The sequence below is a fragment of the Triticum aestivum genome, chromosome 3A, assembly GCF_018294505.1.
Source record: "Triticum aestivum cultivar Chinese Spring chromosome 3A, IWGSC CS RefSeq v2.1, whole genome shotgun sequence".
Taxonomy (NCBI): Eukaryota; Viridiplantae; Streptophyta; class Magnoliopsida; order Poales; family Poaceae; genus Triticum; species Triticum aestivum.
Window position 1 is genome coordinate 720,654,901 of NC_057800.1, and position 21,626 is coordinate 720,676,526.

Here is a 21,626-nt window from a genome sequence, read left to right on the forward strand (position 1 = left end):
CCGTTTCCGGCCGCGGAGGGTCAGTTTAGCGGCGGGTACACGCCCATCGGGCGCAAGGTGTTTGGCGATTTTCCTGCCTCGGCGATGGACTCGGATGACGAGGAAGCGCTCGCCACACTGTTGGAGGAGGAAGCCGAGGCCGACATCCAGGAAGAAGAGCATCTCATGGTGCTCGCCGCCCTCGCCCAGCTGCTAGCGAGCAATGAAAAGCCGCGCGCGAGGTGGCTCGGCGCCGGGGCGGGTGAAAGCAAAGAACCGGCATCGTCTCGAAGGGTACTGCATGCTCTACTCCGACTACTTTGCCGATGCTCCACTTCACGGCAAGAAAACATTTCGGCGTCGTTATCGGATGAGCCGAAAGCTCTTCCTCAGGATTGTGAATTCCATCCGGGAGTTCGACAACTACTTCAAGTGCAAGATGGATTGCACCGGCGCCCTTGGATTCACCTCCATCCAGAAGTGCACGACAGCGATGAGGATGCTTGCATACGGAGCTCCCGGTGATTCAATCGATGACTATGGGCGCATGGCGAGTCCACCAACATAGAGTGTTTCTACAAGTTCTGTCGGGCAGTGGTGGCCGTGTTTGGACCGCAATACTTGAGAACACCCAATGCGGAAGACACTGCTCGGATCCTAGCACAGAATGCAGCAAGAGGATTTCCTGGGATGCTTGGAAGCATCGACTGCATGCATTGGGAATGGAAGAATTGCCCATTTGCTTGGCAGGGGATGTACAAAGGTGCCAAAGGCGGTTGCAGTGTGGTACTTAAGGCGGTGGCCACACATGACCTCTGGATTTGGCACTCCTTCTTTGGTATGCCAGGAAATCACAATGACATCAACGTGCTGCAGTGCTCTCCTGTCTTTGCCAAGCTTGTTGAAGGTCATTCTCCTCCGGTGAACATCGAGATCAATGGGCGGCACTACAACAAGGGGTACTATCTAGCTGATGGCATCTATCCGAGATGGTCGATATTTGTGAAGACGATCTCAAACCCTGTGCCAGGAGGCAAGAACTCCTGGTTTGCGAAGGTTCAGGAGGCTTGCAGGAAGGGTGTCGAGCGGGCATTTGGTGTGCTCCAATCTCGATTTGCTATTGTCCGGTACCTCGCCCAAACCTGGTCGAAAGATCAAATATGGGAGATTATAACTTGCTGTGTCATCTTACACAACATGATTGTTGGGGAACGTAGTAATTTTAAAATTTTCCTACGCACACGCAAGATCATGGTGATGCATAGCAACGAGAGGGGAGAGTATGATCTACGTACCCTTGTAGATCGCAACGGAAGCGTTGACACAACATAGAGGAAGTAGTCGTACGTCTTCTACCCGATCCGACCGATCCAAGCACCGTTACTCCGGCACCTCCGAGTTCTTAGCACACGTACAGCTCGATGACGCTCCCCGGGCTCCGATCCAGCAAAGCTTTGGGGATGAGTTCCGTCAGCACAACGGCGTGGTGACGATGATGATGTTCTACCGACGCAGGGCTTCACCTAAGCACTACAACGATATGACCGAGGTGGAATATGGTGGCAGGGGGCACCGCACATGGCTAAGGAACGATCACGAGGATCAACTTGTGTGTTCTAGGGTGCCCCCTTGCCTCCGTATATAAAGGAGCCAAGGGGAGGGGCAGCCGGCCAAGGTGGGTGCGCCAGGAGGGAGTCCTACTCCCACCGGGAGTAGGACTCCTAGTTGGACAAGGAGAGAGAGGGGGGAAAGAGGAGGAAGAGAGGAAGGAAAGGAAAGGGGGGGGGGCGCCGCCCCCCTTCCCTTGTCCTATTCGGACTAGGAAGGGGAGGGGCGCGCGGCCACCTCCTGCCTTCTTCCCTCTTCTCCCTCAAGGCCCATGTAGGCCCAATAAACCCCCGGAGGGAGTTCCGGTAACCCCCCGGTACTCCGGAAAAATGCCGATTTCACCCGGAACGATTCCGATGTCCAAATATAGGCTTACAATATATCAATCTTTATGTCTCGACCATTTCGAGACTCCTCGTCATGTCCGTGATCACATCCGGGACTCCGAATAAACTTCGGTACATCAAAATGCATAAAACTCATAACAACTGTCATCGTAACTTTAAGCGTGCGGACCCTACGGTTCGAGAACAATGTAGACATGACCGAGACACGTCTCCGGTCAATAACCAATAGCGGTACCTGGATGCCCATATTGGCTCCTACATATTCTACGAAGATCTTTATCGGTCAGACCGCATAACAACATACGTTGTTCCCTTTGTCATCGGTATGTTACTTGCCCGAGATTCGATCGTCGGTATCCAATACCTAGTTCAATCTCGTTACCGGCAAGTCTCTTTACTCGTTCCGTAATACATCATCTCACAACTAACATATTAGTTGTAATGCTTGCAAGGCTTATGTGATGTGCATTACCGAGAGGGCCCAGAGATACCTCTCCAACAATCGGAGTGACAAATCCTAATCTCGAAATACGTCAACCCAACATCTACCTTTGGAGACACCTGTAATGCTCCTTTATAATCACCCAGTTACGTTGTGACGTTTGGTAGCACCCAAAGTGTTCCTCCGGCAAACGGGAGTTGCATAATCTCATAGTCATAGGAACATGTATAAGTCATGAAGAAAGCAATAGCAACATACTAAACGATCGGGTGCTAAGCTAATGGAATGGGTCATGTCAATCAGATCATTCAACTAATGATGTGATCCCGTTAATCAAATAACAACTCTTTGTTCATGGTTAGGAAACATAACCATCTTTGATTAACTCTGTTTGTCTATGTATTCACACATGTATTATGTTTCCGGTTAATACAATTCTAGCATGAATAATAAACCTTTATCATGATATAAGGAAATAAATAATAACTTTATTATTGCCTCTAGGGCATATTTCCTTCAGTCTCCCACTTGCACTAGAGTCAATAATCTAGATTACACAGTAATGATTCTAACACCCATGGAACTTTGGTGCTGATCATGTTTTGCTCATGGAAGAGGCTTAGTCAACGGGTCTGCAACATTCAGATCCGTATGTATCTTGCAAATCTCTATGTCTCCCACCTGGACTAGATCCAGGATGGAATTGAAGCGTCTCTTGATGTGCTTGGTTCTCTTGTGAAATCTGGATTCCTTTGCCAAGGCAATTGCACCAGTATTGTCACAAAAGATTTTCATTGGACCCGATGCACTACGTATGACACCTAGATCGGATGTGAACTCCTTCATCCAGACTCCTTCATTTGCTGCTTCCGAAGCAGCTATGTACTCCACTTCACATGTAGATCCTGCTACGACGCTTTGTTTAGAACTGCACCAACTAACAGCTCCACCGTTTAATGTAAACACGTATCCGGTTTGCGATTTAGAATCGTCCGGATCAGTGTCAAAGCTTGCATCAACGTAACCGTTTACGATGAGCTCTTTGTCACCTCCATATACGAGAAACATATCCTTAGTCCTTTTCAGGTACTTCAGGATGTTCTTGACCGCTGTCCAGTGATCCACTTCCTGGATTACTTTGGTACCTCCCTGCTAAACTTATAGCAAGGCACACATCAGGTCTGGTACACAGCATTGTATACATGATAGAGCCTATGGCTGAAGCATAGGGAACATCTTTCATTTTCTCTCTATCTTCTGCCGTGGTCGGGCATTGAGTCTTACTCAACTTCACACCTTGCAATACAGGCAAGAATCCTTTCTTTGCTTGATCCATTTTGAACTTCTTCAAAATCTTGTCAAGGTATGTGCTTTGTGAAAGTCCAATTAAGCGTCTTGACCTATCTCTATAGATCTTAATGCCTAATATGTAAGCAGCTTCACCGAGGTCTTTCATTGAAAACTCTTATTCAAGTATCCCTTTATGCTATCCAGAAATTCTATATCATTTCCAATCAGTAATATGTCATCTACATATAATATCAGAAATGCTACAGAGCTCCCACTCACTTTCTTGTAAATACAGGCTTCTCCAAAAGTCTGTATAAAACCAAATGCTTTGATCACACTATCAAAGCGTTTATTCCAACTCCGAGAGGCTTGCACCAGTCCATAAATGGATTGCTGGAGCTTGCACACTTTGTTAGCTCCCTTTGGATCGACAAAACCTTCTGGTTGCATCATATACAACTCTTCTTCCAGAAATTCATTCAGGAATGCAGTTTTGACATCCATCTGCCAAATTTCATAATAAAAAAATGCAGCAATTGCTAACATGATTCGGACAGACTTAAGCATCGCTACGGGTGAGAAGGTCTCATCGTAGTCAATCCCTTGAACTTGCCGAAAACCTTTTGCGACAAGTCGAGCTTTGTAGACAGTAATATTACCGTCAGCGTTAGTCTTCTTCTTGAAGATCCATTTATTCTCAATTGCTTGCCGATCATCAGGCAAGTCAACCAAAGTCCATACTTTGTTCTCATACATGGATCCCATCTCAGATTTCATGGCTTCAAGCCATTTTGCGGAATCTGGGCTCACCATCGCTTCTTCATAGTTCGTAGGTTCATCATGATCTAGTAGCATGACTTCCAGAACAGGATTACCGTACCACTCTGGTGCGGATCTCACTCTGGTTGATCTACGAGGTTCAGTAGTATCTTGATCTAAAGTTTCATGATCATTATCATTATCTTCCTCACTAATTGGTGTAGGTGTCACTGAAACAGTTTTCTGTGATGTACTACTTTCCAATAAGGGAGCTGGTACAGTTACCTCATCAAGTTCTACTTTCCTCCCACTCACTTCTTTCGAGAGAAACTCCTTCTCTAGAAAGTTTCCAAATTTAGCAACAAAAGTCTTGCCTTCGGATCTGTGATAGAAGGTGCATCCAATAGTTTCCTTTGGATATCCTATGAAGACACATTTCTCCGATTTGGGTCTGAGCTTATCAGGTTGAAGCTTTTTCACATAAGCATCGTAGCCCCAAACTTTCAGAAACGACAACTTTGGTTTCTTGCCAAACCACAGTTCATAAGGCGTCGTCTCAACAGATTTTGATGGTGCCCTATTTAACGTGAATGCGGCCGTCTCTAGAGCGTATCCCCAAAATGATAGTGGTAAATCAGTAAGAGACATCATAGATTGCACCATATCAAGTAAAGTACGATTATGACGTTCGGACACACCATTACGCTGTGGTGTTCCGGGTGGCGTGAGTTGTGAAACTATTCCTTATTGTTTCAAATGTACACCAAACTCGTAACTCAAATATTCTCCTCCACGATCAGATCGTAGAAACTTTATTTTCTTGTTACGATGATTTTCCACTTCACTCTGAAATTCTTTGAACTTCTCAAATGTTTCAGACTTATGTTTCATTAAGTAGAGATACCCATATCTGCTTAAATCATCTGTGAAGGTGAGAAAATAACGATATCCGCCACGAGCCTCAATATTCATCGGACCACATACATCTGTATGTATGATTTCCAACAAATCTGTTGCTCTCTCCATAGTACCGGAGAACGGTGTTTTAGTCATCTTGCCCATGAGGCACGGTTCGCAAGTACCAAGCGATTCATAATCAAGTGGTTCCAAAAGCCCATCAGTATGGAGTTTCTTCATGCGCTTTACACCGATATGACCTAAACGGCAGTGCCACAAATAAGTTGCACTATCATTATCAACTCTGCATCTTTTGGCTTCAACATTATGAATATGTGTATCACTACTCTCGATATTCAATAAGAATAGACCACTCTTCAAGGGTGCATGACCATAAAAGATATTACTCATATAAACAGAACAACCATTATTCTCTAATTTAAATGAATAACCGTCTCGCATTAAACAAGATCCAGATATAATGTTCATGCTCAACGCTGGCACCAAATAACAATTATTTAGGTCTAATACTAATCCCGAAGGTAGATGTAGAGGTAGCGTGCCGACCGCGATCACATCGACTTTGGAACCGTTTCCCACGCGCATCATCACCTCGTCCTTAGCCAATCTTCGCTTAATCCGTAGTCCCTGTTTCGAGTTGCAAATATTAGCAACAGAACCAGTATCAAATACCCAGGTGCTACTGCGAGCATTAGTAAGGTACACATCAATAACATGTATATCACATATACCTTTATTCACCTTGCCATCCTTCTTATCCGCCAACTACTTGGGGCAGTTCCGCTTCCAGTGACCAGTCTGCTTGCAGTAGAAGCACTCAGTTTCAGGCTTAGGTCCAGACTTGGGTTTCTTCTCTTGAGCAGCAACTTGCTTGCCGTTCTTCTTGAAGTTCCCCTTCTTCTTCCCTTTGCCCTTTTTCTTGAAACTAGTGGTCTTGTTGACCATCAACACTTGATGCTCCTTCTTGATTTCTACCTCCGCGGCTTTCAACATTGCGAAGAGCTCGGGAATAGTCTTATTCATCCCTTGCATATTATAGTTCATCACGAAGCTCTTGTAGCTTGGTGGCAGTGATTGGAGAATTCTGTCAATGACGCAATCATCTGGAAGATTAACTCCCAATTGAATCAAGTGATTATTATACCCAGACATTTTGAGTATATGCTCACTGACAGAACTGTTCTCCTCCATCTTGCAGCTATAGAACTTATTGGAGACTTCATATATCTCAATCCGGGCATTTGCTTGAAATATTAACTTCAACTCCTGAAACATCTCATATGCTCCATGACGTTCAAAACGTTGTTGAAATCCCGATTCTAAGCCGTAAAGCATGGCACACTGAACTATCGAGTAGTCATCAGCTTTGCTCCGCCAGACGTTCATAACATCTGGTGTTGCTCCAGCAGTAGGCCTGACACCCAGCGGTGCTTCCAGGACGTAATTCTTCTGTGCAGCAATGAGGATAATCCTCAAGTTACGGACCCAGTCTGTGTAATTGCTACCATCATCTTTCAACTTTGCTTTCTCAAGGAACGCATTAAAATTCAACGGAACAACAACACGAGCCATCTATCTACAATCAACATAAACAAGCAAGATACTATCAGGGACTAAGTTCATGATAAATTTAAGTTCAATTAATCATATTACTTAAGAACTCCCACTTAGATAGACATCCCTCTAATCCTCTAAGTGATCACGTGATCCAAATCAACTAAACCATGTCCGATCATCACGTGAGATGGAGTAGTTTCATCGGTGAACACCATTATGTTGATCATATCTACTATATGATTCACGCTCGACCTTTCGGTCTCCGTGTTCCGAGGCCATATCTGTATATGCTTGGCTCGTCAAGTATAACCTGACTATTCCGCGTGTGCAAAAACTGGCTTGCACCCGTTGTAGATGGACGTAGAGCTTATCACACCCGATCATCACGTGGTTTCTCAGCACGAAGAACTTTTGCAACGGTGCATACTCAGGGAGAACACTTCTTGATAATTAGTGAGAGATCATCTTATAATGCTACCGTCAATCAAAGCAAGATAAGATGCATAAAGGATAAACATCACATGCAATCAATATAAGTGATATGATATGGCCATCATCATCTTGTGCCTGTGATCTCCGTCTCCGAAGCACCGTCGTGATCACCATCGTCACCGGCGCGACACCTTGATCTCCATCGTAGCATCGTTGTTGTCTCGCCAATCTTATGCTTCCATGACTATCGCTACCGCTTAGTGAAAAAGTAAAGCATTACATCGCGATTGCATTGCATACAATAAAGCGACAACCATATGGCTCCTGCCAGTTGCCGATAACTCGGTTACAAAACATGATCATCTCATACAATAAAATTTAGCATCATGTCTTGGCCATATCACATCACAACATGCCCTGCAAAAACAAGTTAGACGTCCTCTATTTTGTTGTTGCAAGTTTTACGTGGCTGCTACGGGCTTAAGCAAGAACCAATCTCACCTACACATCAAAACCACAACGATAGTTTGTCAATTTGACTTCGTTTTAACCTTCGCAAGGACCGGGCGTAGCCACACTCGGTTCAACTAAAGTTGGAGAGACAGTCGCCCGCAAGCCACCTATGTGCAAAGCACGTCGGGAGAACCGGTCTCGCGTAAGCGTACGCGTAATGTTGGTCCGGGTCGTGTCGTCCAACAATACCGCCGAACCAACGTATGACATGCTGGTAGGCAGTATGACTTATATCGCCCACAACTCACTTGTGTTCTACTCGTGCAAATAACATCAAACCATAAAACCTAGGCTCGGATGCCACTGTTGGGGAACGTAGTAATTTCAAAAAATTTCTACGCACACGCAAGATCATGGTGATGCATAGCAACGAGAGGGGAGAGTATGATCTACGTACCCTTGTAGATCGCAAAGGAAGCGTTGACACAATGTAGAGGAAGTAGTCGTACATCTTCTTCCCGATCCGACCGGTCCAAGAACCGTTACTCCGGCACCTCTGAGTTCTTAGCACACGTACAGCTCGATGACGATCCCCGAGCTCCAATCCAGCAAAGCTTCAGGGATGAGTTCCGTCAGCATAACGGCGTGGTGACGATGATGATGTTCTACCGATGCAGGGCTTCACCTAAGCACTACAATGATATGACCGAGGTGGAATATGGTGGCAGGGGGCACCGCACACGGCTAAGGAACGATCACGAGGATCAACTTGTGTGTTCTAGGGTGCCCCCTTGCCTCCGTATATAAAGGAGCCAAGGGGAGGGGCAGCCGGCCAAGGTGGGTGCGCCAGGAGGGAGTCCTACTCCCACCGGGAGTAGGACTCCTAGTTGGACAAGGAGAGAGAGGGGGGAAAGAGGAGGAAGAGAGGAAGGAAAGGAAAGGGGGGGGGGGCGCCGCCCCCCTTCCCTTGTCCTATTCGGACTAGGAAGGGGAGTGGCGCGCGGCCACCTCCTGCCTCCTTCCCTCTTCTCCCTCAAGGCCCATGTAGGCCCAATAAACCCCCACCCCCCCGGGGGGGGGGGGGTTCCAGTAACCCCCCGGTACCTCGGAAAAATGCCGATTTCACCCAGAACGATTCCGATGTCCAAATATAGGCTTCCAATATATCGATCTTTATGTCTCAACCATTTCGAGACTCCTCGTCATGTCCGTGATCACATCCAGGACTCTGAATAAACTTCAGTACATCAAAATGCATAAAACTCATAACAACTGTCATCGTAACTTTAAGCGTGCGGACCCTACGGTTCGAGAACAATGTAGACATGACCGAGACACGTCTCCGGTCAATAACCAATAGCGGGACCTGGATGCCCATATTGGCTCCTACATATTCTACGAAGATCTTTATCGGTCAGACCGCATAACAACATACGTTGTTCCCTTTGTCATCGGTATGTTACTTGCCCGAGATTCGATCGTCGGTATCCAATACCTAGTTCAATCTCGTTACCGGCAAGTCTCTTTACTCGTTCCGTAATACATCATCTCACAACTAACATATTAGTTGTAATGCTTGCAAGGCTTATGTGATGTGCATTACTGAGAGGGTTCAGAGATACCTCTCCGACAATCGGAGTGAGCAATCCTAATCTCAAAATACGTCAACCCAACATCTACCTTTGGAGACACCTGTAATGCTCCTTTATAATCACCCAGTTACGTTGTGACGTTTGGTAGCACCCAAAGTGTTCCTCCAGCAAACGGGAGTTGCATAATTTCATAGTCATAGGAACATGTATAAGTCATGAAGAAAGCAATAGCAACATACTAAACGATCGGGTGCTAAGCTAATGGAATGGGTCATGTCAATCAGATCATTCAACTAATGATGTGATCCCGTTAATCAAATAACAACTCTTTGTTCATGGTTAGGAAACATAACCATCTTTGATTAACGAGCTAGTCAAGTAGAGGCATACTAGTGACACTCTGTTTGTCTATGTATTCACACATGTATTATGTTTCCGGTTAATACAATTGTAGCATGAATAATAAACATTTATCATGAAATAAGGAAATAAATAATAACTTTATTATTGCCTCTAGGGCATATTTCCTTCAATGATCATCGAGAGCGAGCAAGAAGACCCAGTGTTTGACACTGAACCATACTACATGCAGGGTCCTCTAGCCGAAGTTGATCACCAGCTACCGGCAACCTGGACTGCCTATCGCAGTATGCGTCAGGAGATCCGAGACCCACAGATGCATCATCAATTGCAGCAAGATCTGATAGAGCATCTATGGAGGCTCAAGGGCAACGCCGGGCGCAACGTGTGATGAAATATGAATTTTTATTTGTTGAACTATATAATTTGTATTGAACTATTTGTTGTTGTACTATTTTGTTTAAGTATTTGATATTTTTGTGATGAAATATGTGATAAAAAAATTATGTGCATAATTGAACGCCGAACAACGGCGAACCACGCTGAATATGGGCCTATTGTCGCCCATATGGGCCCTTTATTCGCCGAAATGGGGCTGAAAAGTGGGTCAATATCGGCGCCTGGGGGCGAGCTGGGGGCGACGACTGGGCGCGAAACCGCCCCCAGCGCCGATTGTATCGCCGACTCGCCCCTAGGGGGCAATTTTTATGCGTCCGGGGGGGCGGGGGGGGGGGGGGGGGGGGGGGGGGGGGCGAACGGCTGGAGATGCTCTTAGGTGGGCTTTGCTGACTTAGAGTGCGTGGGAGAAGTCTGTCGTTGGTCGAAACACCGATTCAGCGATGGAACTTTAAGATCATAGCCTGAAGGTGATTCCAATTTGGATGGACAAAACACACTAGTGGTATTTATGGAAAAGAGAAGCAGTACCTTTCCACGATTATTGATGATCTCGATAAAATCACAGAGCGCCGCATTTTTGACACCTCAAGTGATTGATTGAAAAACATCAATCCAATGAGAAGATTGGACGTCTTTTTCTAGAAGAGGAAATCAAGTGGTATAAAAGATCCGACCCCCATTTCATTTTGGAGGGAGACAACAATACATGATACTTCCACATGGTTTGCAAACCACAAGTGCACATCGTTTGCAAAACTACACCAGTTTACCCGTAAGCCTTGTTAGCTACCCTGACATGTTGGGCCCACCTCCTGACGACACAATAGATCCCAAGCATGCACGTCAGGCCAACTCACGCTTCTGTGGGCCCGTGTGGTTGAATGAATCCATCCTGACACCAATGTCTACCACTTAAGGCAGGGAGGACCGAGGAGAGGCCCATTCGGTGGATCAAAGGCAATCGACACTCGGTGGCTACCTCTTCCCCCTTTCACCTCTCACAAGACTAGTTCATCCATTTGTGTAACCGACTCTGTAATTGAGACTAGCTCATGCGGAGCATCCCAAGGTCATCCCCATGGACCTACCATCGTCTCATCAAGTGCCTAATGGACCCATGACTCGATCAAGTGCAGGAGCTCTTGAAACCGAGGTGACATCTCTCCTCTCACAATTCCACTTCGATGCACATGAAGCATGGCTACTACCTCATATGGATACTTTGTACATACTCAGGTACAATGGAGAAGCTAAGGAGTAAGGACAAGAAGAAGAGGAAGATGGACGAGAAGAAGGAGGGCTGAAGGAAAAGTCCCAGCCACCGGACGACCGGCCGGGACCGAACGTCCGGCGCCTGAAGCGTCAGCCGAGCCCCAGCGAGCGGACGTCCGGTCCAGACCGGACGACCAGTGCCCCTGCACCCGAGGCCAATGAGCGGACGTCCGACCCAGACCGGACGACTGACGCGACCGCACCTGAGCCAACATCAGCGGAAGTCCGGAGCCTCCGGATGTCCGGCACCCCCATCACAGAACGGAACCAGCGGACGACCGGAGGACACCGGATGTCCGGCAGCTCCTGAGACACCGGACGACCGGTCCCCAGCGGACGTCCGGTATCTGTCTGCGCACAGTGTTCGGGACCGAGGCCCATGTACCCCTTCACTTCGCCCCCATTTGCACTTAGACTATAAATAGACCCCCCATTCATCCTAGCTAGGGTTAGCAAATGTTTAGCTCATATTTGTGAGAGAGCTTTGCTCATCCACTTGGTTACCTTCTCCTCAAGGATTCGAGCCTCCATCGGAGAAGATCCCCCAAGCGGATTCAAGACCTCCTTGCAGGGAAGATCATCAAGACCCCCTCTTGGGCGGCCCCATCAAGACCTCCTCACGGAGAAGAACCGGTTACCGTGTATCGTCCTTAGTTGTCCGTGGATTCGTGTATCGTCCTATGTACTTGAGGATCTAGTCCATGTGTGACTTATTCGTGTCGGTTTAGTGATTTCCTCTTGTGTTTTCCTTCCGTTCTTCCTCGTGTTCTTCGTGTTTTCTCTGGGATCCGCTCCTTTCGTGAAAGATTGGGCGATTAGGGTCTCTACCCTACATCCTCTTGGTATCTAGAGCAAGGTTTATCACGATTTCGGAGCCCCCTCTTCGTTTTCTAGCTTGATTTTGTTGTTTTTCATCCTAATTCGAAAATCCCCACAAAAAATAGCCCAAAATTTTTTCTTGTGTTTTGTGAGTTTTGATGATGTTTTGTTGGTTTTGATCAGTGAATTTGTTGTGTTGCAAGTGGATCTAGCCTTCCCCCACCATCTCCACCTCGAAATCCATTCCAAAATCCACGAAATCCTATCAATTTCGCGTTGACCCCGACCCACCGGACGACCGCAACTTACCGGACATCCGGCGACCCAGGAACCACCGGACGTCCGACCATTACCGGACGACCGGAACCTCTACACCGAGCTGAAATTAGCGGATTTCTGACCCTACCGGACGTCCGGCGACCGGACATCCGTCCACTACCGGACGACCGCTCCTTCCACCACATCATCCGCTACACCACCACCGACTTTCCGCAAACATTGCCAATATCCCAACCCACACCACCACTTACCCGCTATCTACTCTGACGATTTTGGTCGCACTTGGTTTTGAGAATTTGAGTTCCGGTACCTTATCCTTTTGTGTTTCGGCTATCTAGGTACGGTTCGACATCGACATCACCGCCGCTCATCTTCGCCACGGATGATCGGAGTGACACATCCTAATCTCGAAATACGTCAACCCAACATGTACCTTTGGAGACACCTGTAGAGCACCTTTATAATCACCCAGTTACGTTGTGATGTTTGGTAGCACACAAAGTGTTCCTCTAGCACACGGGAGTTACATAATCTCATAGTCATAGGAACATGTATAAGTCATGAAGAAAGCAATAGCAACATACTAAACGATCGGGTGCTGAGCTAATGGAATGGGTCATGTCAATCAGATCATTCAACTAATGATGTGATCCCATTAATCAAATGACAACTCTTTGTCCATGGTTAGGAAACATAACCATCTTTGATTAAGGAGCTAGTCAAGTAGAGGCATACTAGTGACACTCTGTTTGTCTATGTATTCACACATGTATTATGTTTCTGGTTAATACAATTCTAGCATGAATAATAAACCTTTATCATGATATAAGGAAATAAATAATAACTTTATTATTGCCTCTAGGGCATATTTCCTTCAGTCTCCCACTTGCACTAGAGTCAATAGTCTAGATTACACAGTAATGATTCTAACACCCATGGAACTTTGGTGCTGATCATGTTTTGCTCATGGAAGAGGCTTAGTCAACGGGTCTGCTACATTCAGCTCCGTATGTATCTTGCAAATCTCTATGTCTCCCACCTGGACTAGATCCCGGATGGAATTGAAGCGTCTCTTGATGTGTTTGGTTCTCTTGTGAAATCTGGATTCCTTTGCCAAGGCAATTGCACCAGTATTGTCACAAAAGATTTTCATTGGACCCGATGCACTATGTATGACACCTAGATCGGATATGAACTCCTTCATCCTGACTCATTCATTTGCTGCTTCCGAAGCAGCTATGTACTCCGCTTCACATGTAGATCCAGCCACGACGCTTTGTTTAGAACTGCACCAACTGACAGCTCCACCATTTAATGTAAACACGTATCCGGTTTGCGATTTAGAATCGTCCGGATCAGTGTCAAAGCTTGCATCAACGTAACCGTTTACGATGAGCTCTTTTTCATCTCCATATACGAGAAACATATCCTTAGTCCTTTTCAGGTACTTCAGGATGTTCTTGACCACTGTCCAGTGATCCACTCCTGGATTACTTTGGTACCTCCCTGCTAAACTTATAGCAAGGCACACATCAGGTCTGGTACACGGCATTGCATACATGATAGAGCCTATGGCTGAAGCATAGGGAACATCTTTCATTTTCTGTCTATCTTCTGCAGTGGTCGGGCATTGAGTCTGACTCAACTTCACACCTTGTAACACAGGCAAGAAACCTTTCTATGCTTGATCCATTTTGAACTTCTTCAAAATCTTGTCAAGGTATGTGCTTTGTGAAAGTCCAATTAAGCGTTTTGATCTATCTCTATAGATCTTTATGCCTAATATGTAAGCAGCTTCACCGAGGTCTTTCATTGAAAAACTCTTATTGAAGTATCCCTTTATGCTATCCAGAAATTCTATATCATTTCCAATCAGTAATATGTCATCCACATATAATATCAGAAATGCTACAGAGCTCCCACTCACTTTCTTGTAAATACAGGCTTCTCCGAAAGTCTGTATAAAACCAAATGCTTTGATCACACTATCAAAGCGTTTATTCCAACTCCGAGAGGCTTGCACCAGTCCATAAATGGATCGCCGGAGCTTGCACACTTTGTTAGCTCCCTTTGGATCGACAAAACCTTCCGGTTGCATCATATACAACTCTTCTTCCAGAAATCCATTCAGGAATGCAGTTTTGACATCCATCTGAAAAATTTCATAATCATAAAATGCGGCAATTGCTAACATGATTCGGACAGACTTAAGCATCGCTATGGGTGAGAAGGTCTTCATCGTAGTCAACCCCTTGAACTTGTCGAAAACCTTTTGCGACAAGTCGAGCTTTGTAGACAGTAATATTACCGTCAACGTCAGTCTTCTTCTTGAAGATCCATTTATTCTCAATTGCTTGCCGATCATCGGGCAAGTCAACCAAAGTCCATACTTTGTTCTCATACATGGATCCCATCTCAGATTTCATGGCTTCAAGCCATTTTGCGGAATCTGGGCTCACCATCACTTCTTCATAGTTCGTAGGTTCATCATGATCTAGCAGCATGATTTCCAGAACAGGATTACCGTACCACTCTGGCATGGATCTCACTCTGGTTGATCTACGAGGTTCAGTAGTATCTTGTCCTGAAGTTTCATGATCATTATCATTAGCTTCCTCACTAATTGGTGTAGGTGTCGCAGAAACAGTTTTCTGTGATGTACTACTTTCCAATAAGGGAGCAGGTACAGTTAACTCATCAAGTTCTACTTTCCTCCCACTCACATCTTTCGAGAGAAACTCCTTCTCCAGAAAGTTTCCGAATTTAACAACAAAAGTCTTGCCTTCGGATCTGTGATAGAAGGTGTATCCAATAGTTTCCTTTGGATATCCTATGAAGACACATTTCTCCGATTTGGGTTCGAGCTTATCAGGTTGAAGCTTTTTCACATAAGCGCAGCCCCGAACTTTCAGAAACGACAACTTTGGTTTCTTGCCAAACCATAGTTCATAAGGCGTCGTCTCAACGGATTTTGATGGTGCCCTATTTCACGTGAATGCGGCCGTCTCTAAAGCATAACCCCAAAACGATAGCGGTAAATCTGTAAGAGACATCATAGATCGCACCATATCTAGTAAAGTACGATTACGACGTTCGGATACACCATTACGCTATGGTGTTCCGGGTGGCGTGAGTTGCGAAATTATTCCGCATTGTTTCAAATGTACACCAAACTCATAACTCAAATATTCTCCTCCACGATCAGATCGTAGAAACTTTATTTTCTTGTTACGATGATTTTCAACTTCACTCTGAAATTCTTTGAACTTTTTAAATGTTTCAGACTTATGTTTCATTAAGTAGATATACCCATATCTGCTTAAGTCATCTGTGAAGGTGAGAAAATAACGATATCCGCCACGAGCCTCAATATTCATCGGACCACATACATCTGTATGTATGATTTCCAACAAATCTGTTGCTCTCTCCATAGTACCGGAGAACGGTGTTTTAGTCATCTTGCCATGAGGCACGGTTCGCAAGTACCAAGTGATTCATAATCAAGTGGTTCCAAAAGTCCATCAGTATGGAGTTTCTTCATGCGCTTTACACCGATATGACCTAAACGGCAGTGCCACAAATAAGTTGCACCATCATTATCAACTCTGCATCTTTTGGCTTCAATATTATGAATATGTGTGTCACTACTATCGAGATTAATTAAGAATAGACCACTCTTCAAGGGTGCATGACCATAAAAGATATTACTCATATAAATAGAACAACCATTATTCTCTGATTTAAATGAATAACTGTCTTGCATTAAACAAGATCCAGATATAATGTTCATGCTCAACGCTGGCACCAAATAACAATTATTTAGGTCTAATACTAATCTCGAAGGTAGATGTAGAGGTAGCGTGCCGACCGCGATCACATCGACTTTGGAACCGTTTCCCACGCGCATCGTCACCTCGTCCTTAGCCAATCTTCGCTTAATCCGTAGTCCTTGTTTCGAGTTGCAAATATTAGCAACAGAACCAGTATCAAATACCCAGGTGCTACTGCGAGCATTAGTAAGGTACACATCAATAACATGTATATCACATATACCTTTGTTCACCTTGCCATCCTTCTTATCCGCCAAATACTTGGGGCAGTTCCGCTTCCAGTGACCAGTCTGCTTGCAGTAGAAGCACTCAGTTTCAGGCTTAGGTCCAGACTTGGGTTTCTTCTCTTGAGCAGCAACTTGCTTGCCGTTCTTCTTGCAGTTCCCCTTCTTCTTCCCTTTGCCCTTTTTCTTGAAACTAGTGGTCTTGTTGACCATCAACACTTGATGGTCCTTTTTGATTTCTACCTCCGCAGCTTTCAGCATTGCGAAGAGCTCGGGAATAGTCTTATTCATCCCTTGCATATTATAGTTCATCATGAAGCTCTTGTAGCTTGGTGGCAGTGATTGGAGAATTCTGTCAATGACACAATCATCTGGAAGATTAACTCCCATCTGAATCAAGTGATTATTATACCCAGACATTTTGAGTATATGCTCACTGATAGGACTGTTATCCTCCATCTTGCAGCTATAGAACTTATTGGAGACTTCATATCTCTCAATCCGGGCATTTGCTTGAAATATTAACTTCAACTCCTGGAACATCTCATATGCTCCATGACGTTCAAAACGTCGTTGAAGTCCCGATTCTAAGCCATAAAGCATGGCACACTGAACTATCGACTAGTCATCAGCTTTGCTCTGCCAGACGTTCATAACATCTAGTGTTGCTCCAGCAGCAGGCCTGGCACCTAGCGGTGCTTCCAGGACGTAATTCTTTTGTGCAGCAATGAGGATTATCCTCAAGTTATGGACCTAGTCCGTGTAATTGCTACCATCATCTTTCAACTTTGCTTTCTCAAGGAACGCATTAAAATTCAATGGAACAACAGCACGGGCCATCTATCTACAATCAAACATACATAAGCAAGATACTATCAGGTACTAAGTTCATGATAAATTTAAGTTCAATTAATCAAATTACTTAAAGAACTCCCACTTAGATAGACATCCCTCTTATCCTCTAAGTGATCACGTGATCCAAATCAACTAAACCATGTCCGATCATCACGTGAGATGGAGTAGTTTCATTGGTGAACATCACTATGTTGATCATATCTACTATATGATTCACGCTTGACCATTCGGTCTCCGTGTTCCGAGGCCATATCTGCATATGCTTGGCTCGTCAAGTATAACCTGAGTATTCCGCGTGTGCAACTGTTATGCACCCGTTTTATTTGAACGTAGAGCCTATCACACCCGATCATCACGTGGTGTCTCAGCACGAAGAACTTTCGCAACGCTGCATACTCAGGGAGAACACTTCTTAATAATTTTAGTGAGAGATCATCTTATAATGCTACCGTCAATCAAAGCAAGATAAGATGCATAAAAGATAAACATCACATGCAATCAATATAAGTGATATGATATGGCCATCATCATCTTGTGCCTGTGATCTCCATCTCCGAAGCACCGTCATGATAACCATCGTCACCGGCGCGACACCTTGATCTCCATCATAGCATCATTGTCGTCTCGCCAATCTTATGCTTCCACGAATGTCACTACCGTTTAGTGATAAAGTAAAGCATTACAGCGCAATTGCATTGCATACAATAAAGCGACAACCATATGGCTCCTGCCAGTTGCCGATAACTCGGTTACAAAACATGATCATCTCATACAATAAAATTCAGCATCATGTCTTGACCATATCACATCACAACATGCCCTGCAAAAACAAGTTAGACGTCCTCTACTTTGTTGTTGCAAGTTTTACGTGGCTGCTACGGGCTTAAGCAAGAACCAATCTTACCTACACATCAAAACCACAACGATAGTTTGTCAAGTTGGTGCTATTTTAACCTTTGCAAGGACCGCGCGTAGCCACACTTGGTTCAACTAAAGTTGGAGAAACTGTCACCCGCAAGCCACCTATGTGCAAAGCACGTCGGGAGAACCGGTCTCGCGTAAGCGTACACGTAATGTCGGTCCGGGCCGCTTCGTCCAACAATACCGCCGAACCAAAGTATGACATGCTGGTAAGCAGTATGACTTATATCGCCCACAACTCACTTGTGTTCTACTCGTGCATATAACATCAACACATAAAACCTAGGCTCGGATGCCACTGTTGGGGAACGTAGTAATTTCAAAAAATTTCCTACGCACACGCAAGATCATGGTGATGCATAGCAACGAGAGGGGAGAGTGTGATCTACGTTCCCTTGTAGATCGACAACGGAAGTGTTTGGTTGACGTAGTCGTACGTCTCCACGGCCCGACCGATCAAGCACCGAAACTACGGCACCTCCGAGTTCTAGCAGACGTTCAGCTCGATGACGATCCCCGGACTCCGATCCAGCAAAGTGTCGGGGAAGAGTTCCGTCAGCACGACGGCGTGGTGACAATCTTGATGTACTACTGTCGCAGGGCTTCGCCTAAGCACCGCTACAATATTATCGAGGACTATGGTGGCAGGGGGCGCCGCACACGGCTAAGAATATGATCACGTGGATCAACTTCTGTGTCTAGGGGGTTCCCCTGCCTCCATATATAAAGGCTCAAAGGGGGCCGGGGGGTGTGGCCGGCCTAGAGGTGGCGCGCCAGGAGGAGTCCTACTCCCTCCGGGAGTAGGATTCCCCCCCCCCCAATCCTAGTTGGAATAGGATTCGCGGAGGGGGGAAAAGAGGAAGGGGGGCCGACCCCCTCTCCTTGTCCTATTCGGACCAAGGGAGGGGAGGGGCGCGCGGCCCATCTCTGGCTGCCTCTTCTCTTTTCCACTAAGGCCCACTAAGGCCCATATATCTCCCGGGGGGTTCCGGTAACCTCCCGGTACTCCGGTAAAATCCTGATTTCACCCGGAACACTTCCGATATCCAAACATAGGCTTCCAATATATCAATCTTTATGTCTCGACCATTTCGAGACTCCTCGTCATGTCCGTGATCTCATCCGGGACTCCGAACAACCTTCGGTACATCAAAACATATAAACTCATAATATAACTGTCATCGAAACCTTAAGCGTGTGGACCCTACGGGTTCGAGAACAATGTAGACATGACCGAGACACGTCTCCGGTCAATAACCAATAGTGGGACCTGGATGCCCATATTGGCTCCTACATATTCTACGAAGATCTTTATCGGTCAGACTGCATAACAACATACGTTGCTCCCTTTGTCATCGGTATGTTACTTGCCCGAGATTCGATCATCGGTATCCAATACCTAGTTCAATATCGTTACCGGCAAGTCTCTTTACTCGTTCCGTAATACATCATCCCGCAACTAACTCATTAGTTGCAATGCTTGCAAGGCTTAAGTGATGTGCATTATCGAGAGGGCCCAGAGATACCTCTCCGACGATCAGAGTGACAAATCCTAATCTCGAAATATGTCAACCCAACATGTACCTTTGGAGACACCTGTAGAGCACCTTTATAATCACCCAGTTACGTTGTGACGTTTGGTAGCACACAAAGTGTTCCTCCGGCACACGGGAGTTACATAATCTCATAGTCATAGGAACATGTATAAGTCATGAAGAAAGCAATAGCAACATACTAAACGATCGGGTGCTAAGCTAATGGAATGGGTCATGTCAATCAGATCATTCAACTAATGATGTGATCCCGTTAATCAAATGACAAGTCTTTGTCCATGGTTAGGAAACATAACCATCTTTGATTAACGAGCTAGTCAAGTAGAGGCATACTAGTGACACTCTGTTTGTCTATGTATTCACACATGTATTATGTTTCCGGTTAATACAATTCTAGCATGAATAATAAACCTTTATCATGATATAAGGAAATAAATAATAACTTTATTATTGCCTCTAGGGCATATTTCCTTCAGCCAAGACCATCAAGTTCATCAAGAGCATGAAGACAATAGGAATCCTCCGCGACAAGAGCAACACGAGGTTGACAACCCTCCACTTCAAGAACACCACGAGTTGAACTATCATCTACAACATGGGCGTCATCATCCCCGACCCCAACACAATGAAGAGCAACGCTACGGCAAGCTCAAGTTCACCATGCCCAAGTTGAACGGAAGCAACGATCCCGAAGAATACCTTTCATGGGCATTGAAAGTTGACAAGATCTTCCGTTTGCACAATTATGAAGAAGAGAAGAAGATCGCGATGGCATCCCTTGAGTTCCAAGACTATGTCATTTGGTGGGAACAAATCATAGAGCGCCGCGAGGCAAGAGGTGAGCCACCCATCACTACTTGGGCACAAATGAAGGATTTCATGAGAGCACGCTTCGTATCTACCTACTACAACCGCGACCTCTTCAAGAAACTCCAACAACTCAAGCAAGGAACCAAGAGCGTTGAAGAATACTACAAGGAGATGGAGATTGCAATGATAAGAGCCAATGTGACGGAAGATGATGAGGAAACTACGGCACGTTTCTTGAATGGACTCAGTCATCCTATCAAGAAGATTGCCGACTTCCAACCATACTCAAATCTCATCGAGCTAGTGCACCAAGCTACCAAAGCGGAATGCCAGCTGCAAGATGATTTCAAGTATGCCAAGTTCTCATCCAAGTCCTACGGTTTCTCCAATAACCAAGCTTCAACGACTCCAACACCGACTACAAGACCGTCTACTTCCAACATCGACAATTCGACTTCCAAGAAAGCTTCGCCAACTACAAGCAATCCTAATACGAGCAACTTCAAGCTGAGAGCTTCATCATCATCAACCCCTACCGACGAGACCGTCAAGACGAGTTCTCTCAAGTGTTTCACTTGCGGCGGCCGAGGCCACAAGTCCTATGAGTGCACCAACAAGCGCACCATGATCTTCAACGACGATGGCACTTATGATTCCATGAGCGAAGGATAAATGGAAGCCCTTGAGCAAGTCGCCATGCACCGCCAAGTGAACAATGAAGAAGAACAAGTCTTTTGTGATGAAGACTCAAGTCCCGCACTTGTTGTCTCCAAAGTCTTGACTCTACAACATCACCAAGAAGAAGACCAACGATGCCACATATTCCACACCAAGGCCGGCATCAAAGGACGATCCGTCAAGGTCATCATCGATGGAGGGAGTTGTCACAATCTCGCAAGTGAAGAACTTTGCTCCAAGCTCCAATTG